General features: G+C 33.0%; 1 protein-coding gene across 3 annotated transcripts in view; it reads right to left on the bottom strand.

The window, feature by feature from the left end:
• The window catches only part of pacsin1b (protein kinase C and casein kinase substrate in neurons 1b), a 37690-nt gene extending 16189 nt beyond the window's left edge, over nt 1–21501 (bottom strand). The window contains exons 1-2 of one of the 3 annotated variants that reach the window (XM_073852003.1): nt 21422–21494; nt 5926–6053 (exon numbers count right to left, since the gene is read on the bottom strand). The gene's annotated coding sequence lies outside the window, so the exon portion shown is untranslated. Of the gene's footprint in view, nt 1–5925; nt 6090–21421 lie in introns of those variants that run through there. The other 2 variants (XM_073852004.1, XM_073852002.1) reach the window with 2 other exon arrangements.
• Between the last annotated feature and the right edge of the window lie 1094 nt (nt 21502–22595).

Below are 22595 nucleotides of genomic sequence, written 5' to 3' on the forward strand. Positions count from 1 at the left end.
AGAGAGAGAAAGAGAGAGAGAGAGAGAGAGAGAGAGAGAGAGAGAGAGAGAGAGAGAGAGAGAGAGAGAGAGAGAGAGAGAGAGAGAGAGACTAATAACATTTGACTTGAATTATTCTGACAGAGTGAGATTGGGGGGGCCTCAGACTGACGGGGGACTGAATTCAGCTTTAAGGCTTTTATTTATTTTCAACAAAAACAACACTGGAGACACAATATTTGGTCCTGTTTTAATGGATTCCTTTTAGAATTATGGTTTTATAGCATTTAAAGTTATATAGGAATAGTATGATGAATAAATTATAGAATAGCTAGATGCATGCTAGAACAGAGTATTTAATACAGCAATGTTAATGATTGATGAACGAGTTTCTGTGTTATAAAAACATAATGTCTACTGGAATGTTGATGACTGTTTACTATACTAACCTAAAGCTTAGTGTGCGTTACTTATTTCTTACCAGGCCAGAAATGGAGTTGAGTATTAAGTTAATAGATTAAAACAGTCCTAAATATACTCTTTCAAAAGCTTGATATTAATGTTTTTGAAATAAGGCTTTTTTGCTCACCATGGCTGCATTTATTTGATTAAAAATACAGTAAAATCGGGAACATTGTGAAATAATATTACAATTTATAAAAACTGTTTTCTATTTGAATATATTTTAAAGTGTAATTTATTCCTGTGATGCAATGCTGAATTTTCAGCATCATTACTCCAGTCTTTAGTGTCACATGACCCTTCAGAAATCATTCTAATATGCTGATTTGCTGTTCAACAAACATTTATGATTATTAAAAAATAATAAAGCTGTGTATTAATGAAGCTGCTTAATATTTTTGTGGAAACCGTGATACATTGAAGGATTCCTTAATGACCAAAAAGTTCAAAATAACAGTATTAACAGCATATTTCAATCTTTTGTAACATGAAAAGTCTCTACTGTAACTTTTAATCAATTTAATGTTCTAGTTCAATGAGAGCAATTTAAAGGGATGTATATATATATATATATATATATATATATATATATATATATATATATAAAATGCATGTATATATAAATATATGGACCTCAAAACTTAAGTCTTAAATAGCACAGGTATATTTTCTAGCAATAGCCAAAAATACATTATATGGTTCAAAATTATACATTTTTCTTTTATGCCAAAAATCATTTGGATATTAAGTAAGGATCATGTTCCAGATATTTTGTAAGTGTCCTACTTTAAATACATCAAAACCTAATTTTTGATTAGTAATAAACATTGCTAAGAACTTAATTTGAACAACTCTAAAGGCGATTTTCTCAAAATGTAGATATTTTTGCACCCTCAGATTCCAGATTTTCAAATAGTTGTATCTCGGCCAAATATTGTCCTATCCTAACAAACACATCAATTGAAAGCTTATTTATTTAGCTTTCAGATAATGTATAAGTCTCAATTTAAAAAAAACTGACCCTTATGACTGGTTTTGTGATCCAATGCCACATATATGAAAATATAAATATATCAAAACATTAAAAACAAACATTGCACTGGAATTTTTCAGCACTACAGAATATCCTGAATAATAATGTCATCATCAGGTGGAAACAGTGCTGAATGGAGTCTGACAACATCATCAGATGCTCAAAGGAATGCCGTTACGTCTGTGTTCAGATAACTTATCTGAAGCTGCTGGTCAAAGTCTGAAGGTGTAGTACAGTTATGTATGCATGCCGACAGTCCTCAAACATCACCTTCAATCACAGCTAAAGAGAAATCGAGCTAAGAAAACAAAATGATGCTAAAAGTTAGAGATAACTTAAGATATGTGTTTTTAATGGGGGTGTTTTAAAGTGTGAGCTCTTAAAATGGATTATTGTTTTTATAAAATGTAAGAAAACATGTTAAATGATGCTGTGTTACATATACGTAAAATCTGCGGTACGTTTCTCTAGTATGCCTCAAAACACCAACCTCACTTGAGGTAGACGGGAAAAGGATGGAGTGAAGACGGACGTTATGAGAGACGAGTGAGGAGGAGAACTGACTTTTATTGATCAGAGTCAGCAGGAGGAACAGCATGAGCAGCAAAAGAAGTCAAGCCCACACATGCACACTCAGTATCTTTATGGCAATGCTGTGGTACTTATAAAAGAGGCTACTTTGGTGGTAATTTTATGAACAGAATTTTACAATTTTATATGCAATATTTAAAAAAATTAAACTAACTTTAAAAATACTAATTTTCATATTTATACTTTTTAATATTTTTGATTAAAAAATGATAAATACAACTATATTATACATTTTATTTTTTCTGTTTTATTTCCATTTCTATCACTGTTAAAATAAAAAATGCAGTTGTAACCTGATGCAGTCAGGTTGATTTAATTATAATAAATAATACAATAAAAATGATAAATAATAAATATACAAATTCATTTAATACAATAATAAAAACATGTAAAATTTTAAATAATAATAATCTTTAATTTATTTGTATGGTTACCTTTCAAAGGATTTTTACAGTCTATTTATCTATTTTCTATCTATTTTTTTCTATTTATCCTATGAAACTGTCGAATGAATGCCTTCAGTGAATACTGACCCACAATGTAATCATAATCTGACCTGTAATAACTTATAAAGCCCCTAAAATTTTCTTGCTGCTGTACATCTGCAGTGACTGCATCTCTGCAGTCCTCCACTGCAGCACTCCTGAGACCTGCAGATCAATAAAGCCAAGCTCAGCCTATACATTGCTTCCATAACAGAAACATACAAACACTTCCAGATCACAGAGCCTGACGACTCCAGCTTCACAGAATTCTGATGCTTGTTAGTCATTTATTTAAACACATTCCCCAGCCTTTATATGTTCACTTACTAAAAACTTTGTCATGCTTTCAGCTACCAATAAAAGTCCAGCAGTCTCACTGTCATTTTACCACATGCCCACCTAACACAGAACATTCTGTCAAGGACAAGGTTCTCTCAAAGTTATGAACAAACATTCATCTAGTAACATTAATAGAATGTTCATTCAAAGTGGTTTTTGAAAACATTCTCAACGCATTGTTTATGGAACGTTTTCTGAAACAATTTAAAATTCAAGAGTAATGTTCACATGCTTGACCCAAAAAACTGTAATTTTTTTTAAATTGAGAATTATACATCATCTGATAAATAAGCTTTCCATTGATGTCTGGTTTATTAGGATAGGACAATATTTGGCCGAGATACAACTATTTGATAATCTTGAATCTGAGGGTGCAAAGAAATCTGAATACTGAGAAAATCGGCTTTAAAGTTGTCCAAATGAAGTTCTTAGCAATGCATATTACTAATCAAAAATTAAGTTTTGATATATTTATGGTAGAAAATTTACGAATAATTTCGATAATTTTGACCTTTACAATGTATTTTTGGCTATTGCTTCAAATACACCCATGCTACTTAAGACTGGTTTTGTGGTTCAGGGTCACATATTGTCTCTAACTTTTAACATTAAATAATCAGCTTTCAAAAATGAGGTTTTCATAACTTAATGGGAACATTTGCACAACGCTCTTAGAACATATATTGTTAGTTGGGAACCACATTTCCTGCACAGTCAACAAAGAAAAATAGCAAATTCCAATACCAAATTATTATTTTGCTTTTGTAAAAGTAATCTACTTCTCTCTTTCTCTCACTCTTGACTGATAAAAATACTATACAACAGTTTTGCATTACTACCAGAATTTTATTTTTCAAAGTAAACTGTAAAGATTATTGTCGTACATTCAGTTCTTCAAAATTTCACATTTATTTCCATCTTTTGCTATTCCTTTGTAATTATTTATGAAATCCACAAGCAATTTCTGAGTCAAAACTCCCAGCAAATCCTACACCTGTTTTCATTTTCAGTGCACGTTTGCCATTTCTGAAAATGCAAGAGTGGCGGGATTATGATCAGCTGTTTTTCTGAGCCCAGGACTGATGAATAATTCATGGCTTTCAGTTAACGGATCTCAGCGGCAACCTTTTCTAGAGTCCCTGCATACCCACATACGTCAAGGCTCGTATAACTTGAGCCACGTTGGCTGTATTTTCTCTCGGTTGGCTGAAATGCTTCATCATGCATGTGTGATGTGACTCCAGATCTGATGTTACAACTCATGATGCTGATTTCCTCACACATGACCACTTCAGGTTCTCACAAAGGCGCATGAGACGCTGTACGGACATCTATTCTAGATAAACATATAATAAATGTTTAAAAGTAAACCCTACACCAATTTCCTCCCATGTATTTTTTTCTGCATATAAATGAGTGATTTTCTATCCTTTATTCTCAGTAAGTCACCGGCTTCTCTTTAATGTCTGCAGCTATAAATAAAGTATATTCAAGCGGCACCCTACGCCGAAACTAAACACCTCTCTCCCAAAAGCTCTCCACACAGCCAACAAAAACAGGCCGGATGTCCTCACACACGGAGGTTGTCTCCTAACATGCTGCCCTGCACAAGTCAACACAATTTCAGCATATCGGCTCCACATCGAGCTGATTAGAGCAGTCCTGAAAGGTGACAATACTGAAAAAAAAGAGAAGACGTAATTTCCTGAGCTGAGAGGGAAACTTCACCGCATCCTCAAGCAACACTTGTGATACTGAGAGAAAAGCTTCATGTTACAGCAAAAGAGGCTGGATATAGAAGCCACTTAACCATAATGCATGATATCACATTATTGATGTGATACTTACAGACATATTTGCAGAACTGGTGTTTGATGCAATTGGAATTTCATTCACACAATTTTTTAGCTTTTGATCTTTCCAATACTACATTTCACCTCAATTCCAAGTGAATAAATTATATCTTGAAAACAAATTCATTATTAAAAACAAATGAATTAAGAAAAACAATAATGATTTTAATTGCATTATTTATGTGATGATTAAGTACATTTTATTCTCAAATTATCATTTTCATAATGCATCTAAATGTTTTTTTGCAAATTCTATTGCTATCGATATTTACAGTAGATTCTGTTCTATTAAAGTTACTCTATTATATTAAAAAGTACTAAATTGCAATTTTTATTATAAAATAATTTACATGAGCAAAAATCAAAGCCAATGCAATAAATAAATTATATAAAATAAGTTTATAAATAAATTATGTTAATAAGTAAATATTAATATATCATTATTTTTCGCAAAATAAAAATCTGCTGAATTTACTTTGAAACATTCACTAGTAAATTTCACAAATAATTACCAAAAAAAGCAAGTAACACGTTGAATTAAACATGAAATTCTTAAGTAGAAAGACTAAAGTTGTATTTCCTTGACCCTGGACCACAAAACCAGTCATAAGGAAATTAAAGGAATGAAATTGAGATTTATACATCATTTAAAAGCTGAATAAATATGCTTTCCATTGATGTATGATTTGTTATGGACAAGATGACAATATTTGGCTGAGATACAACTATTTGAAAAGCTGGAATCTGAGAGTGCAAAAAAAATCTAAATATTAAGAAAATCGCCTTTAAAGTTGTCCAAATGAAGTTCTTGGCAATACATATTACTAATCAAAAAATAAGTTTTGATTCATTTAGGGCAGGAAATTTACAAAAAAATCTTAATGGAACATGACCTTTACTTAATATCCTGATGATTTTTGACATAAAAGAAAAATAGATCATTTTCACCCATATTGTTGGCTATTGGCTAGTATACCTGTGCTTTATAAGACCTATATAGGTTTTGCGGTCCAGGGTCATATATAATATAATTTCGTTTGATTTTGGAGTGAAATATAACCTGGACATACTGCATTCTTAACAGGTTTCGTGACATTCACTCGTAGACGGGTTATAATTTACACAAGACAGACTTACAGTATTTAGACTTAAAATATTTGTTCAGTATAAGACAATGTCTCACCTGGTAAATCCAGCCTAAAAGAGAAAGATGTTCCAGGACTTGCGAGTGACACGGGATACTCCTGACATCAGACCAGTGTTGGACTAGTGGGTGCGTCTGAAGTCACCAAACGTAACTTCACCCAGTTTCTATTACAGATACACACACACAGTATATACTCATTTAGAAGCATTCGGCTTTGACACACACTCATGTATTAAAGTGAACTTTGTCAACCCCACCCAACAAGATGGCAGACGATCAATGATTAGCCAGAGCAATGACAGGTCAACATTACCACACACTGAGTCTTAAAAAGACAGACACAACCTAAAATAGAGCAAAAATAAAGTTTTTTAAATATTTTATATCGTATGACATTACATCCCTGTATGTGCTTTTCTTATTTCAGTGTATATTAGTAGTAGTAAGTCAATTGGAAAGCAGACATGCACATTAATGTCACAAAAGTATGCGAGAGAAACCTTTCTAAATGAGAGAATAAACATTTCTTAAAAGTATCAGGACTAAGTGATGGATGCAGAGCTGTTCAATACTGCGGTCAAAAAATGGTGCTAATTGCAGACTAAAAGCTGTTCGGCACACAGTGGACTGGATCTCTCCCACCTCAGGAACCGGTCAATACCATTGATCAGGCCAGACTGAGGCCAGCAGATATCAATAGCTGAGATGCTCACTGCTGAGATGATAACTAAACGGATAATGTTAGTAGAGTGTGCTATAAGCCAGGCTATTGCTCATACTGAGAGAACAAGCCCATAACTGTAAGGATTAAAATTCAGTGTGCTGTTTGTGCTACAGACATAAATTATGCTTCAGATTGTATGGTTTGTGTGCTATGAAATGTGTTTTTTTTTTTTTTTAGAATTTTTAGTTTTTGCAATGTGCATGATAAAACAAAGCAAAGACCGAACAACAACAAAATGACATGACAACCACCTTGAACAACATAGCAACACTCTAGCAACCACACAGAAGCTTTAGTAACCCCATAGCAACACCCTGACAACCACCTACAACATTGAAGCAAACACATAGCAACACCCTAGCAACCAAAGAACAACCTAGCAATAACATAGCAGTGCCTGAGCAACCATGAAGAAAACCTTAGAAACCCCATAGCAACACCCTGACAAACATCTACAACATTGAAGCAACCACATAGCAACGCCCTAACAACCAAAGAACAACCTAGCAATCGCATGGCAATGCCTGAGCAACCCTGAAGAACATCTTAGCAAGCCCATAGCAACACCCTGAGAAACACCTACAACACTAAAGCAACCACATAGCAACACCCTGACAAGCTGACAACCTCCTGTAACATCGAAGCAACCACATAGCAATACTCTAGCAACCAAAGAACAACCAGCAATAACATAGCAGTGCCTGAGCAACCATAGTAACACACCTTAGTAACCCCATAGCAACACCCTGACAAACACCTACAACACTGAAGCAACCACATAGCAACACCCTGACAACCACCTACAACACTGAATCAAACACATAGCAACCTCATTGCAACACCCTGACATCCACTTACAATGAAGCTACCACATAGCAACACCCTTAGCAACATCCACTTATCACATTGAAGCAACCACGTAGCAACACCCTGACAACCACCAACACTGAAGCAACCACACAGCAACACCCTAGCAACCAAAGATTAACCTAGCAATCACATCGCATTGCCCGAGCAACCATGAAAAACAGCTTAGTAACCACATAGCAACACCCTGACAACCACCTACAACATCGAAGCAACCACATAGAAACCCCATAGCAACACCCTGACATCCACTTATGTAACCGCACCCTAGCAACCAAAGAATAACCTAGCAAACACACAGCAATGCCCGAGCAACTATCTATCTATCTATCTATCTATCTATCTATCTATCTATATGCTATTCTGTTCTGTTCTGTTCTGCAGTGTGATTATTCTGAAGCTCAGAGTGCAAGCAATGACAGAGATGGCGCATGGTTTGCGTGGGAATCAGAGTTTGATAGGTATCTCGCTCGTCTTTAGCCAGCTCAGCGCCTCGAGTCAGGTTAATTGCACTGGCTAATTTCCAGAAGATGAGCCTCGCAGATTCACTCTGCTAATGTCTTTCCAATTTCACATGAGTTCAAACCCAGTTCATGCTGACAATGGCCTTTTCTTCACCTTCAGAAGTCCAATTTTCTCCACGACCCAAAGGAAAATTCAAAGGGTGACTCTTCTATTCTGTGCCTAAATAACCATATTAATGTTCAGGCCGTGTATTTTCCCTCTCGGTTCGTTCCTCAGCATGAAACCCAATCTGAAAGTGGCTCACTGAAAACCGGATACTAATGAAAGCCACATAAATGAACCATAACGACTAAAATGAGCAGTCAGCAGCTACCAACAAATGAGTTTTAGGCCTTTACATTATTTCAAAGTTCCTTTGCATAAAATAAACCCATACATGCCGATCTCGCCCTCACGCTCAAGCCTCTGAACACAATAAATAGATTTCCAGCGCACATTTCTTGGCTCCTGTTCAGTGCATTCAAGTGTGAAATACAGAGGCTGAGGCAGCACACAGCATCCATTACCAACACCGCATTCACACACACACAGCCCTGAGCTCAATAACACTAAAGTCACAGGATCTGTTTGACATGAGAGCCAGCAAATGTTTACTGCAGTCACACTGACTATACTTTTAACTAGATTAGCATTAAAGGAGTAGTTCACCTAAACATTGAAAATTTGCTGATATGTGACCCTGGACCACAAAACCAGTCATAAGGTTAAATTTTACAAAACTGAGATGTATACAATATATAAAAGCTCAATAAATAAGCTTTTTATTGATATATGGTTTGTTAGGATAGGACAATATTTGGCCGAGATACATCTATTTGAAAATCTGGAATCTGAGGGTGCAAAAAATGAAAATACTGAGAAAATCACCTTTAAATTTGTCCAAATTAAGTTCTTAACGATGCATATTACTAATCAAAAATTACATTTTGATATATTTATAGTAGGAATTTTGCAAAAAATCTTCATGGAACATGATCATTATTTAATTTCCTAATAATTTTTGGCATAAAAGAAAAATCGATAATTTTGACCCATACAATGAATTTTTGGCTATTGCTACAAATATACCCCAGCGACTTAAGACTGGTTTTGTGGTCCAGGGTCACATATTTCAGTCACCCACAGGCCAACTAAGATGTAGATGAGTTTGTGTCTTCAGCAGATTTAGAAAAATGTTGCATTACATCACTTGTATACAAATGCATCCTCTGCAGTGAATGGGTGCCGTCAGAATGTAAAATACAACAATTTTGCTTCCTCCAGTAAAAAGTCATCTAGTCTGAATCAGGAGAGAAATCTGCACATATTTGCAAGCCAAAACAGTCTAAAATAGCTCTAAACAAATATGTTGGTGGATTTTAATGCATTACATCACTTGCTTACCATTGGATCCTCTGCAGTGAATGGGTGCCGTCAGAATGAGAGTCCAAACAGCTGATAAAAACATCACAATAATCCATTCCTCTATCCACAATTTTGCTTTCTCCAGTAAAAAGTAATCTCGTCTGAATCAGAAGAGCCAAAACAGTCTAAAATAGCTTTAAACAAATATGTTGGGTGCCGTCAGAATGAAAGTCCAAACAGCTGATAAAAACATCACTATAATCCACAAGCAAACAAAACCACTCCAGTCCATCAGTTAACATCTTAAGAAGGCAAAAGCTGTGTGTTTGTAAGAAACAAAACCATCATTAAGACATTTTTAACTTCAAACTGTTGTTTCTAGCTAAAAGTCCTCTATCCACAATTTTGCTTCCTCCAGTAAAAAGTAATCTTGTCTGAATCAGGAGAGAAATCTGCACATATTTGCAAGCCAAAATAGCTCTAAACAAATATGTTGGTGGATTTTGATGTATTCCACCACTTGCTCTCCAATGGTTCCTCTGCAGTGAATGGGTGCCGTCAGAATGAGAGTCCAAACAGCTGATAAAACATCACAATAATCCACAAGTAGTCCACACCACTCCAGTCCATCAGTTAACATTTTAAGAAGGCAAAAGATGTGTGTTTGTAAGAAACAAATCCATCATTAAGACATTTTTAACTTCAAACCATAATTTTTGGATAAAATACTACGACTCTATCCACAATTTTGCTTACTCAAGTAAAAAGTCATCTCGCCTCAATCAGGAGAGAAATCTGTACAGATTTTCAAGACAAAAAAGTGGATTTTGATGTGAGAGGACAACAAGAGATCAGACTTTTTCAATGAGGAAGCATTATCATGAATTATAGATTCATATTTTGGCCAGAAGTGATGGTTTAAAGCTAAAAACATCTTAATAATAGATTTGTTTCATACAAACATGCAGCTTTTTGCTTTACAAGAGGTTAACTAATGGACTGGAGTGGTGTGGATTACTTGTGGATTATTGTGATGTTTTTATCAGCTGTTTGGACTCTCATTCTGACGGCACCCATTCACTGCAAAGGATCCAATGGTGAGCAAGAGATGTAATGCTATTTTCTCCAAATCTGTTCTGATATAGAAACAAACTCCTCTTCATCTCAGATGGCCTAAAGCTGAGTACATTTTTAACATATTTACATTTTTTTTAACTATTCCTTTAAAAAAATATGACAAAATGACTCATTTTGAATAAAATCTGACAAGAGTGACATAAACTATTGGCCTCTTTTCAAGTCCATTTAATGCATATGAATGATCAATCAGCTGATTGGCTTTTTTAACATAAAGATGGGATTTACATTCCCACAGCAGCCATAAAAGTGATTTTAAAAAAGTGGTTTATGTAAGACAATTGCATTAGATAATGACTTTGTTCATTCCTGCATTTGGCAGAGGGAAGGTTTAAAAAAAAAATTGGAGTCTGTTCAAATCACTAACTCTTATCAGTGATTCTATGATAGAATTTATTCATATCTTGAATATGTTTTCATTTTAGTTTAAGTTTCAATCATTTTGTTTAGTTAAGATAGATAAAATATTGCTGTTTTATATCTCTGTTTAGCCATAATTTATTTTACTTCCATTAAATTTGAGTAATTTTACCATTTCAACTTATTTTATTTTAGTTAGTTGATCAGTTAGTTCATTTTAAGTTTAAGTTTTTCATCCAATATGTCTTTTTTTTTTCAGCTTTATTAAAGGATTACTCCACTTCCGGAATAAAAATATCCTGATCATTTATTCATCCCCTGGTCATCCAAGACATGTCTTCCTTTCTTCAGTCAAAAAGAAATTAAGTTTTTGGAGGAAAACATTCCAGGATTTTTCTCCATAGTGGACTTCAATGGTGCTCAACAGATTGAATGTTAAAAATGCAGTTTAAATGCAGCTTCAATGGGCTCTAAATGATCCCAGCTGAGGAATAAGGGTCTTATCTAGCAAAATGTTCATTCATTTTCTTAAAAAAAAAATAATATTTATAGACCTTTTAACCACAAATGCTCATCTTGTCTAGCTCTGCGATGCACAAGACAGTTCAAGTTCAAGTTCCGGTTCAAGGCAGTTAGGGTATGTCAAAAAACTTCCATCTCATTTTCTTCTTCAACTTCAAAATCGTCCTATATCGCTGTTTTACCTTTTTTTTGTAAAGGGTGTTTGCCCTTCTTTGCGCATTCACTTTGTAAACACTGGGTCTCTACTTCTGCAGCGATGTAGGATGATTTTGAAGTTTAAAAAAATAAGAAATGGGAGTTTTTCGACATACCCTAACTGTGTTGAACCAGAGTGCACAGAGAATGCATGTGCATCGCAAAGCTAGTCAAGACAAGCATGTGAGGTTAAAAAGTATTAAAGGATCATTTAGAGGCCTTTAAAGGTGCATTTTTAAACCTTCAATCCATTGAACACCATTGAAGTCCACTTTGTGGAGAAAAACCCTGGAATGTTTTCCTCAAAAAACTTATTTCTTTGCAACTGAAGAAAGAAAAACATGAACATCTTGGATGACATGAGGGTGAAATTATCAGGAAATGTTTATTCTAAAAAGTGGAGTAATTCTTTAAAGATTAATAGTTCATTTCTGTTAACAATAACAATACTGCTCTGATTAATGGAACTCAAGTGCTATGTTAGTGTTAGTGAAACACAAAAGCTCCACAGCTGTGTTTGGATTTGAGCATCGCAGGTGATGCTTTGTGTAGGAAGAGAGTCATAAACTGAGAGTGATTCATTCATTCGCTGAATACTCCAGAGAGCCATGCACACTCCCTTTATCTCTCTTGTGCATGCGTGTAATGTGTTGGGGGGGTTACATAACTGCTAACAGCAATGATGACAGTCACACCCTGGAAAGGCAGCACAACTGAGGCTCTGAAATCCATTTGAAGAAAAAACACTAAAAATAAAAGATTCAAAAGGGGGATTGCACAGAGAACCATTTTAGTTTTTAGTGTGAAGGACATTTGAACAATCTAAAGAACATTTTTGCACTATAAAAAACCTTGGAAAGGTAACACTGATGTTAAAAGTTCTGCACTGAACCATTTATGCCAATTAAGAGCCTTTGTTTTTAAGAGTAAAGAGAGCATTCATACAGAGAATGTTCAATAATATACAAACCCAAAACAGTTTAAAAAGAAATACACTACCAGTCAAAAGTTTTTAAGGTTTTTAATGTCTTTATAATCTCTTCTGCTCACCAAGCCTGCATTTATTCAAAGACTATAGAATACCAAAGACATGTCACTCGTGTAGTTTTGAATGGGGAAAAATGCAACGGTCATCATGGCCGCGAAGCTCCGCCTTCTTAGTGAAAGAGCCAATCGTTGATTAGTAAAGTCAGCGTGTCACTGCAGCTGCCGTTAGAAGTCCCGGTTGCTATAGAAACAATCGGCGCTCTAAGACGTGAGCTCAGTACTGCGCATGCGCACTGGCTCATTTAGCCGGAAAAATAAACGTTTTTTAACGCTATTGGAGCACAAGGAACCATATTCATGAGGCAGTTCTTGTTGGATTTCTTTGCAGATTTAAAATATGAAATTTAATCGTGAGGTTGGTGAACAGTTTTGGAGAATTTGATGTTTCCCCATTCAAAGAGATAGGAGTTGCACTTGAATGCCCGAGTAGCGTTTCAAAGATGGCCGCCGAGTGACATGACTTGTCTTAAAAGGACTTAAAAGGATTTATTTGAATATATTCAATTTGAACATATTTTAAAATGTAATTTATTCCTGTGATTTCAAAGCTGATTTTTTACATGATCACATGATCCTTCAGAAATCATTCTAATATTCTGATTTGCTGCTCAAAAAAAATACTGCTTTAGATCAAATAAATGCAGTCTTGGTAAGCAGAAGAGACTTTAAAAAAAAACATTAAAACATTAAAAATCTTAATTTTCAAAAACTTTTGATAATGCATGTTGGTGGATTTTGATATGAGAGGACAACCTTTTCACTGGAGTAAGCATTATTATTAATTAAATTTATTAAAAGCTAAATTAATATTCTAAATAAAATGTTAAATTGATGTTATTAATAGAACAGCAAATAACATAAATAGACTATCAAATTAATTTTATACATAAAATGCTACAAAAAATTGTTAATAATACTGAATTACTTTTTACAAATTAAAGTTAATTTTATAAATAAAATACTGAATTAAATTTTGAAATAACTACTGAATTAATAATTTCAAAATAATTTAGTTAATAAAATAAATATTTCATACATATTTGTTATTAGAAAACATTAAATTACATTTTTCAGAAAAAAAACAATTAATTTTGTAAGCAAAATGTACAATTTGATCTATTAATAAAATACCAAATTATATGTTTAAATAAACCACTTAAATTAATTATAATGTTAAAAAAAGACTTCTATTTCAGAAAAGTGCAGTTCTTCTGAACTTTTTGAAAATTCTACTCAGCTGTTTTTTTACATAATAATTTTTTTTTTTTTTGAGCAGCAAATCAGAATATTAGAAATAATACTATTTCTGAAGGATCATGTGACACTGAAGACTGGAGTAATGATGCTAAAAATTCAGCTTTGAAATCACAAGAATAAATTACATTTTAAAATATATTCAAATAGAAAACAGTTAATGTAAATAGTAAAAATATTTAAAAATTATACTGTTATTGCTGTATTTGGATCAAATAAATGAAGGCTTGGTGATTTTGAGAACATTAAAATTCTTACTGTTCAAAAACTTTTGACTGTGTATGTTGGTGGATTGTAATGTGAGAGGACAACCTTTTCAGTGGAGGAAGCATTATTATGAACTATGGACTCTTATTTTAATTTGTTTCTTACAGCTTTTGGCTGCACAAGATGTTAATTGATGGACTGGAGTGGTTTTGTTTGCTTGTGGATTATAGTGATGTTTTTATCAGCTGTGTGGACTCTCATTCTGACGGTACCCATTCACTGCAGAGGATCCATTGGTGAACCTTTAAAAGAAGTCTAGAAGAAACCATAGAGATTTTATAGAGATCTTATTCATGATTTTTCTTTCTCATAAGTGGGGTTGTAAAAATATCTAACAAACTGCACTGAGCTTCAAGTAAGTTCTTATTCGCACATCTTTTTAGCATTCGTGAGGCACAAGTAAACATCCTCAGAGACGTTTAGAAACCAAGAAAGCGGATTATTTATATCGTATCGTTGCAGACTTGCTGCTTGGCAATGTTCAAAGCATAAATCTCGCATCTCTGCTCAGCATCTCGTCGGTGTCTTCTTCTCTCGAGCGTTTAGTCTCAATCGATGCATCCTAGCATCCACCTCTTCAGTTTGTTTCTCTCTATCTCTGTCCATCTCACAGACAGACAGAAACTCGGGCAAGACTGCAGAGAGGAGATCAATGCAGGATCTCGCAGCAGCCAGAAGCGTATCTGTGTGGATTTGCACGTGTTGGTGTGGTAAGACAAGGTCACGGCACAGCTGATACCCACACCGGCTCAGACACACATGAGAATCTGGCAAAAACCAAGCCAGCCTTCTAGTAACACGACACTGGAGAGCTGCAGCAGCTAAGATCTTGTTGCATGGATTCCCTAAGGCTTCAAAGAACAGCGTAATCTATCCTATCAAAGACGTCATATGGGCCTGGACTCCTAAAATGCTCTTTACTGGTTCAGATTCGACCAGGAACGAGGTTCTGATCATATTTCCCTCTCTTTTCTACAAAGCTCTTCACAGAATCCTATATTCTTCCTATACTATCTAAATAAAATGGCAAAAAGTCAAAATCAAAATTTTATAATACCTATTTTATAAAACCACATACTGATCTGAATCATGTAAATAATAACAAAAGATTATCAAATATTTTTACTTTCCAAATTCATTTTATTAATAAAATGGCAAATAAATTCATTAATAATAACAAATTACTTATAACATAAACTAATAAATGACTGAAAATTAATTGTATTGATAAAATGCTAAATTACATTTTGAAACAAACTACTAAAGTTAATCATTTCAAAATTAATTTTGTTAATAAAATAAATATTACATACATATATTTTAGTGGTGCAACGGATCACAAAGCTCACGGTTCGGATCACATCACGGATTTTGAGTCACGGATCGGATCATTTTTCGGATCAGCAAAAAACAAACAAAACAAAAAAAAGTTTGTTTTTTTAATAATTTCTGAATGCTTTAAGTACTTCTAATCCATAGCAAAAACTACTAGCTGAACTAATAAAGTCAGTAACAAAACAAAAACAATTACACAAATGACAAGTGTAGATGAATACAACAAAGTTACTAATAAAATCAATAACACTAGTATTCAGCAGCAGAAATGTAATAATTAATTGTAAAATAACTAGTGCTTCTCACTGCAGGTATTTATAGGATGCTGTCTCTTTAAGGCCTAATGCACGTATCTAATACTGGCACGCATCTTTCTCCGCTGTTTCAGTTCACTGAAGACATAAACGACTGTGTTTACCAGAATACAAAAACGGGTATTTAAACATAACTTTGTATGTATGTTAAGAGAAGTTTTGAAGAGGAATCAATCTGTGAATCACGCAGTCTAAATCGCACGTCTCTCTCTGTCTCTCTCGCTCTCGCTCTCTGTGCGCGTGCTGGCTTGTGTGCGCCAGCGGTAAAAAACAACAACAACAAACATACATAAAAAACAACGCGCGTCTTCTCTTTTGCTGCAGCGGTTTAAACAGTTTGAATGGCTAAATTGGCAAGACAAAACACGTGCGAATTATAAACTTTTTCTATGATGGTTAAACTTAACAGTTAATCCGCGAACCACATGCGTACCGAACCGTGGAGTCCGGTCCGTACGGATCACGGATCACCTACGATCCGTTGCACCCCTAATATATTTGTTAATAAAATACAAATTGCTTAAAAAAATCATTTTATTAATAAAACACCAAATTATGTTTAAATAAACCACTGCATTAAATTATTTGTATGAATACAACATCAGTTTATATTTTCAAATAAACTACAGAATTGATTTTATAAATAAAATGCTAAATTTTTTATTCATGAAATACCAAATTATACAAATATACTTACTTACTTATACTTATTTTACAAATATAATACTAGTGTTAGCTGTTGCAAGTGTTGTAAATAAATCCCTAAATTAATGTTAAATTAATAAAATGCTAAAATAATATTCTAAATAGAATGTTACATTAAATGTATTAATATAATACCAAATTAAATATACTACCAAAATAATTTTATAAATAAAATGCCAAATAAATTTATGAATAATACCAAATTACTTTTTAAAATAAACTACTGGATTGCTTTATAAATGCAATTTAAAATTAAAAAATTATAAATTACATTTTGAAATTGTCTAGTGGAATTCATTTTATAGATTAATAATGTCAAACTTAATTTTGTTAATAAAATACATATTTAATACATAATTATAATTATTAAAATGTATTAAATTACATTTTTCAAAAAAATACTAAATTAATTTTTAGCTCAGATAAATAAAATAAACTACAAAATAAACTACAGAATAATTTTTGAAATAAAATGTTCAGTTATTGTTATTCACAAAATGCCAAACTGATTTTATAAGTATCATAGAAATTGATTTTGTAAATAAAATGAGAAATTAATTTAACAAATAAAATTCGAAATTATATAAATAAAATACTACATTAATGTTATATTCTAAATAAAACAATTTTAAGAGTGCTTAATTAATGTCAATAATACAACGGCAAACTGATTATATAAATACTAGGTAGCAAATAAAATTATTTAAAAAAATGCAAATAAAGCTCCAAAATAATTTTACAAACAAAATACAAAATGCTATAAATAAAATATTAAATTAATCTTATAAATAAAGTAATTCATAAATTAATTAATAAATTAAAAAAAATAATTCTTATAATTTATATTATTTTCCTTATTATATTATTTTTATATATAAAATATTAAATAGATTTTCAAACATACTTAATGTTAGTAATACAATGCCAAACAAAAATACCAACAAAAGCTACTCATAAATCAAAGGAACAAGAATTAGCACTGTAAACCAGGTTACAGGTTGGAATCCCACGTGGGTAGTAAATGGTGAAAGCAGGTCTCCACCGGGCGATAAAATCTGTGCCTTTGCGCCTCACTCTTGACCCCAATCATCCTAAATTGAGCAAAGACACAACCCTGCTGAACTCTGAGTTCACCTTCACAATGACAGGTGCTTGACCATGAATTTGCCAAGACTGATAAGATACAAATGATTCAGTCTGTCTTATGCAACCAAACAGAGACATCATTCAGAAACGGAATACTATGTGCTACTTACTGCATACTGAACAGCATACAAGTATGTGATACACTAGGCAATATGCAAAGATCATCTACTTTCCTAAAGGAATTAGATGATCAGCATTGAAACTGAAACATATCTTAAAACGCTCTGAGATTTTTATTCCACTGATAAGCGTGCAGACCGTGAGGATCTTGTATTATACCTTGAGTTCAGTTAAAAGCCTCTTAGGACACACTCACCTTGGTTTTAGTCGCCATCTGAAGCTACTAGAGGCTGAAGGACAGATTCAGAATGAGATTTCAACAATACAACCAAGGTGAACGAGTCCTCCAACACAATCCAGTTAAAGAGCTATAGTGTACTTTATGGCTTTGACTTCATCAGGTGAAAGGATTGGAGAAAAAAGAATTCAGCACTTGCTTGAGGATACAAATTTAGAGCAAATGTATGGAAGTCGGTTTCTGCCATAAAACATAAAAAAATAAGGTAATTGGGACTTTTAATCTCACAAATCTGACTTCTCGCAATTCTGAGAAAAAAGTCGGAATTGCAAGATATAACCTTAGAGTTATGACATAGAAACGTGCAAATCTGAGAAGAAACATCCGAATTGTGATATAAAATGTCACAGTTACCTTTCTTATTTTTAATTCTATGGTGGAGAAAGAAAAAAAATGAATTTTAAGAATTTTTTTCTCAGAATTCTGAGATATAAAACTCAGAATTGAAAGAAAAATGTCAGAATTGCATAATATACATTCAGAATTTTGACATAAAAATTTGAGAAGAAATGTCTGAATTGTAAGGTAAAAAGTCACAGTTAGGTTTCTTATTTAATTCAGCGGTGGGGAAAGAAAAGAAATGAATTTAAAGACATTTCCTCAGAATTGAGAGAAAAATATCAGAATTGCAAGATACAAACTTGCAAATTTGATAGAAATGTTTGAATTGCAAGCTAAAAAGTCACAATTAGCTCTCTTATTTTTAATTCTGTTGTGGGGAAAGGGAAACAAAATAATTTTATGACTTTGTTTCTCAGAAATGCATGTTTATTTCTCACAATTTTGTCAGAAAGAATTGTAAGTCATAAACTCAGAATTATGGCAAAACTTGCAAATCTGAGAAAAAATGTCTGAATTGTGAGATAAAAAGTCACACTTAGATTTCTTATTTTTAATTCGGTGGTGGGGAATAAAAAATGCATTTTAAGACTTTTTTCCTCAGAATTGCAAGTTTATTTCTCACAATTCTGTCAAATGTGTGAGATATAAACTCAGAATTGAGAGAAAAATGTCAGAATTGTGACTGAGAAGAAATGACTAGGTTGTGAGATAAAACTTTCTTATTTTTATTTATGTTGTGAGAAAAGAAAAAATGCAGAATTATAACACTTCTTTTCTTAGAATGGCAAGTTTGTTTCTCACAATTTTGTCAAAATTGCAAAGATTGCAAATTGCATTGCAAATTTGCATTGCAAATCTGAGAAGAAATATCTGAATTAGGAGATAAAAAATGACAGTTAGCTTTCTTAATTTTAATTCTGTGGTGGGGAAAGAAAAAAATCTGAATTAACCTTAACTGCAAGTTTATTTCTCACAATTCTGTCAAAACTCAGAACTGAGAGAAAAATGGCAGACTTGCAGCATATAAACTCAGAACTGTGACATAAAACTTGCAAATTTGAGAAGAAATGTTTAAATTGTGAGTCAATGATCTTTCTTATTTTTAATTCTGTGGTCGAGAAAGAAAATAACAGAATAATCTGAGACTATTTTCTCATAATTGCAAGTTCATTTCTCACGATTCTGTCAAAATAGTTAGATATAAACTCAGAATTGAGAGAAAAATGTCAGAATTGCAAATATAATCGTATATAATTGTCAGATATAAAAAGTCTAAATGAAAAAGATAAAAGTTGCAATTACATTTTTGTTTTTTATTGCTTGGTGAAAACAAGCTTCCATCTCCAAAAATGAGATGATATATTTGAGATGAATACTAGTAAGCGGTAGATATACGAAAGTATATAAGAAATGCCAAATTCCCATAAAACTGCACAGAAATCAGAATCTTTTTTTTTTTCTGACAGAACAAATACTAACTAACCTAGAGCTGAAGAGCTCAGGTGCCAAGGGACCATTCAGGACCTTGGACAGTTCGAGACCCTCCGAGGGGAGGATTTCACCTTTGACTTGAACAGAAGAAGTCAAAAGGACATCTGGCATCTGTTGAACCAGCAGTTCACTTCAGACACTCACTCACATTGCATATTTACTGCTGGTGGAGACAGATGTCAGATCAAACTAAATGACAACAGAGACAACCATCAGACATTTACTAATCTAATAACGCACTGTTGTAATCATTCATCTTCTTTACAGCTGTGAGACCTGCTATTGATTTATTAAAGCAGACCTTTTCAGTTTAACATGCAAGAAGGCATTAAAGTCTCCTTAGGGAGCAACAGAGATTGCATTTACTAAAATGGTCTATTGAGGACCGGGATAACAAGTGTCCTAAATTGGCTTCCTAAATCACACACCAGTCTGAGGTATTTCAAAGGCACCATGTCTAAAATCTATACCGCTTGGTGTTTTTTGTTAGTAGAAACCTTTTTAAAGACAAAAACAGTTCATCTTAAACTAAACGTTGGTCATTCGTTTTAACAGGATGGTTTAAATCAAATTAACAAGCTATTCATAACTTTAAAACATCATATTTCTAATACTGTAAACAGTAGGTATAATCTATGAACATTTATATTAAAAGGTACATTCATAAAAAGTATGAAAAAGTAATGTACCATGGCACTTTTTTGCATGAATATTGCATGAAGTGCATAACTTTACAATAGAATATTCTAAACACTGATTAATTCATTAGTACATTTTATAAATAGCTATTAAAACAAGCATCTTCTAGACTTGCTTTAAAAAGTGCAATGTTAATCATTTTAATGGTTAACTTAGGTTTTAAGTAGTTTATTTTTATTCCAACACATCGTATTTTGCTAAATGCGTGCATAAAGGTTGGACTGTTCATTTTAAACTAAATTTGTTTTAACAGGATGGTTTAAACCAAATTAACAAGCTATTCATAACTTCAAAGCATCATATTTGTCAGTATTGTAGACAGTAGGTATATTATATAAACATTTATATTGAAATATGGTACAAAAACAAAAGGTACATTTATAAAAAGTATGAAAAAGTAATGTACCATGGCACTTTTTTGCAAGAATATCATGTTTAAAAAGATACAAGTGCATAATTTTAGAATAGAATATTCTAAACACTGATTAATTCATTACTAAGTACATTTTATGAATAGCTATTTAAACAAGCATCTTCTAGATTTGATTTAAAAAGTGCAATGTTGATCATTTTAATGGTTAACTTAGGTTTTAAGTAGTTTATTTTTATTCCAACACATCTTATTTTGCAAAATGCGTGCAAAACGGTTTGATTGTCTATAATGATGCATAAAAGTCTAATTTATTCATGTAATTCAAGTTCATTCCACACATGCATATTAATTCAGGTGCACACAGCGTTCACTGTTCAGCATTGCGAAGAACCGCAGCGTTCTTAAATGACTGCGCAAGCGTTTAGAAATAAACGACATAACGCAAGACGACACGTCTATCGGTATATATCGACACACAAACTCATTTCTACAGCTAAATGAAAACAAAATCATGCGTTGAGACATACCAAACACAGATGAACCAGAATCCAGCTTCTCTGTGATACACACGATCCTCCACTCTAGTAAAACACAATAACGATGAGCCGTTTGATTCGGGTTAGGGAGTCGGTTCGCTCGGCGAACTCGTTTTAGCGAGTCGGTTCAAATTCACCGAGTCTGTGAACAGTTTCGTGTAGTCAAATAAGTATTTCGATAAACATTTTGTTGAACACGGAGTACTCGTTTATTTAGTGCAACCATACAATCTTACTAACAGTGAAGTGATTTACAAACGCATTCCGAAAGTGTTCAAATGAATCGGTTCGAATGAACGATTCGTTTGCGAAACGAACATGAGTAAAACACAAAGGTATCAGATGAACACAGCTAGCGTTGTGCTGCGGGTGTATCAAATGGGGGATGGTCAGTCCAAAGACCCATGTTACATATTAATGACTTTTACTGAAAAAGGCACCATACTGAGATTAACGAATAGATGAAATGTATGATTTGAATAATTTGCATGGCACATTTTCGTGCAAGACTTATAATTGATTGTAGTTTAATTTAAACTCTTAATTAACAAAAAATCTAGCATAAACATGTACGACTATGGTTGTGAGGATTTTTTAACAAAAAAGTTGTCGGGCAGTAGGCTACCACGGTAGAGTGATGTTAATACCATGGTACTATGATGTGTATACCATACTGAAATTTATGGGAGCTCATATTAAGGGATTCGTTTTTGCCACCTATTGGTGAACAATTGCTAATGCTTACTTATTTTGGGCTGCAATGTGTGCATATTGCAGTTAAATAGCTAGCTAACGAACAAGCAAACAAATAAATGTTTGGTGACGTCATGACATCTCATATAATATTTATTAGCTACTTTTTATTTTGAAAAGGTGCTGCTTGCATAATAACCTGGTGTAAAGTAATTAACTAAAACTGAAGTGATAAGTTATTATTTGAAAATAAATACAAAAACTAAACTAAAATAAAATATGCATTCAGTAATTAAAACTTTAACTAAAATCAAAACAGAACATATTTTTTAAAAATGTAATTCTAATAAATATTGAAACAAACAACAACAAAAAAATATGCAGAATTCCCATACTTTTTTTTCTCAGAATTGCACGTTTATTTTTTTATATCTTGCAAGAGTCAGAATTGTGAGAAAAAAACATTGGATTT

Source organism: Garra rufa, chromosome 12 (assembly GCF_049309525.1).
Source record: "Garra rufa chromosome 12, GarRuf1.0, whole genome shotgun sequence".
Taxonomy (NCBI): domain Eukaryota; kingdom Metazoa; phylum Chordata; class Actinopteri; order Cypriniformes; family Cyprinidae; genus Garra; species Garra rufa.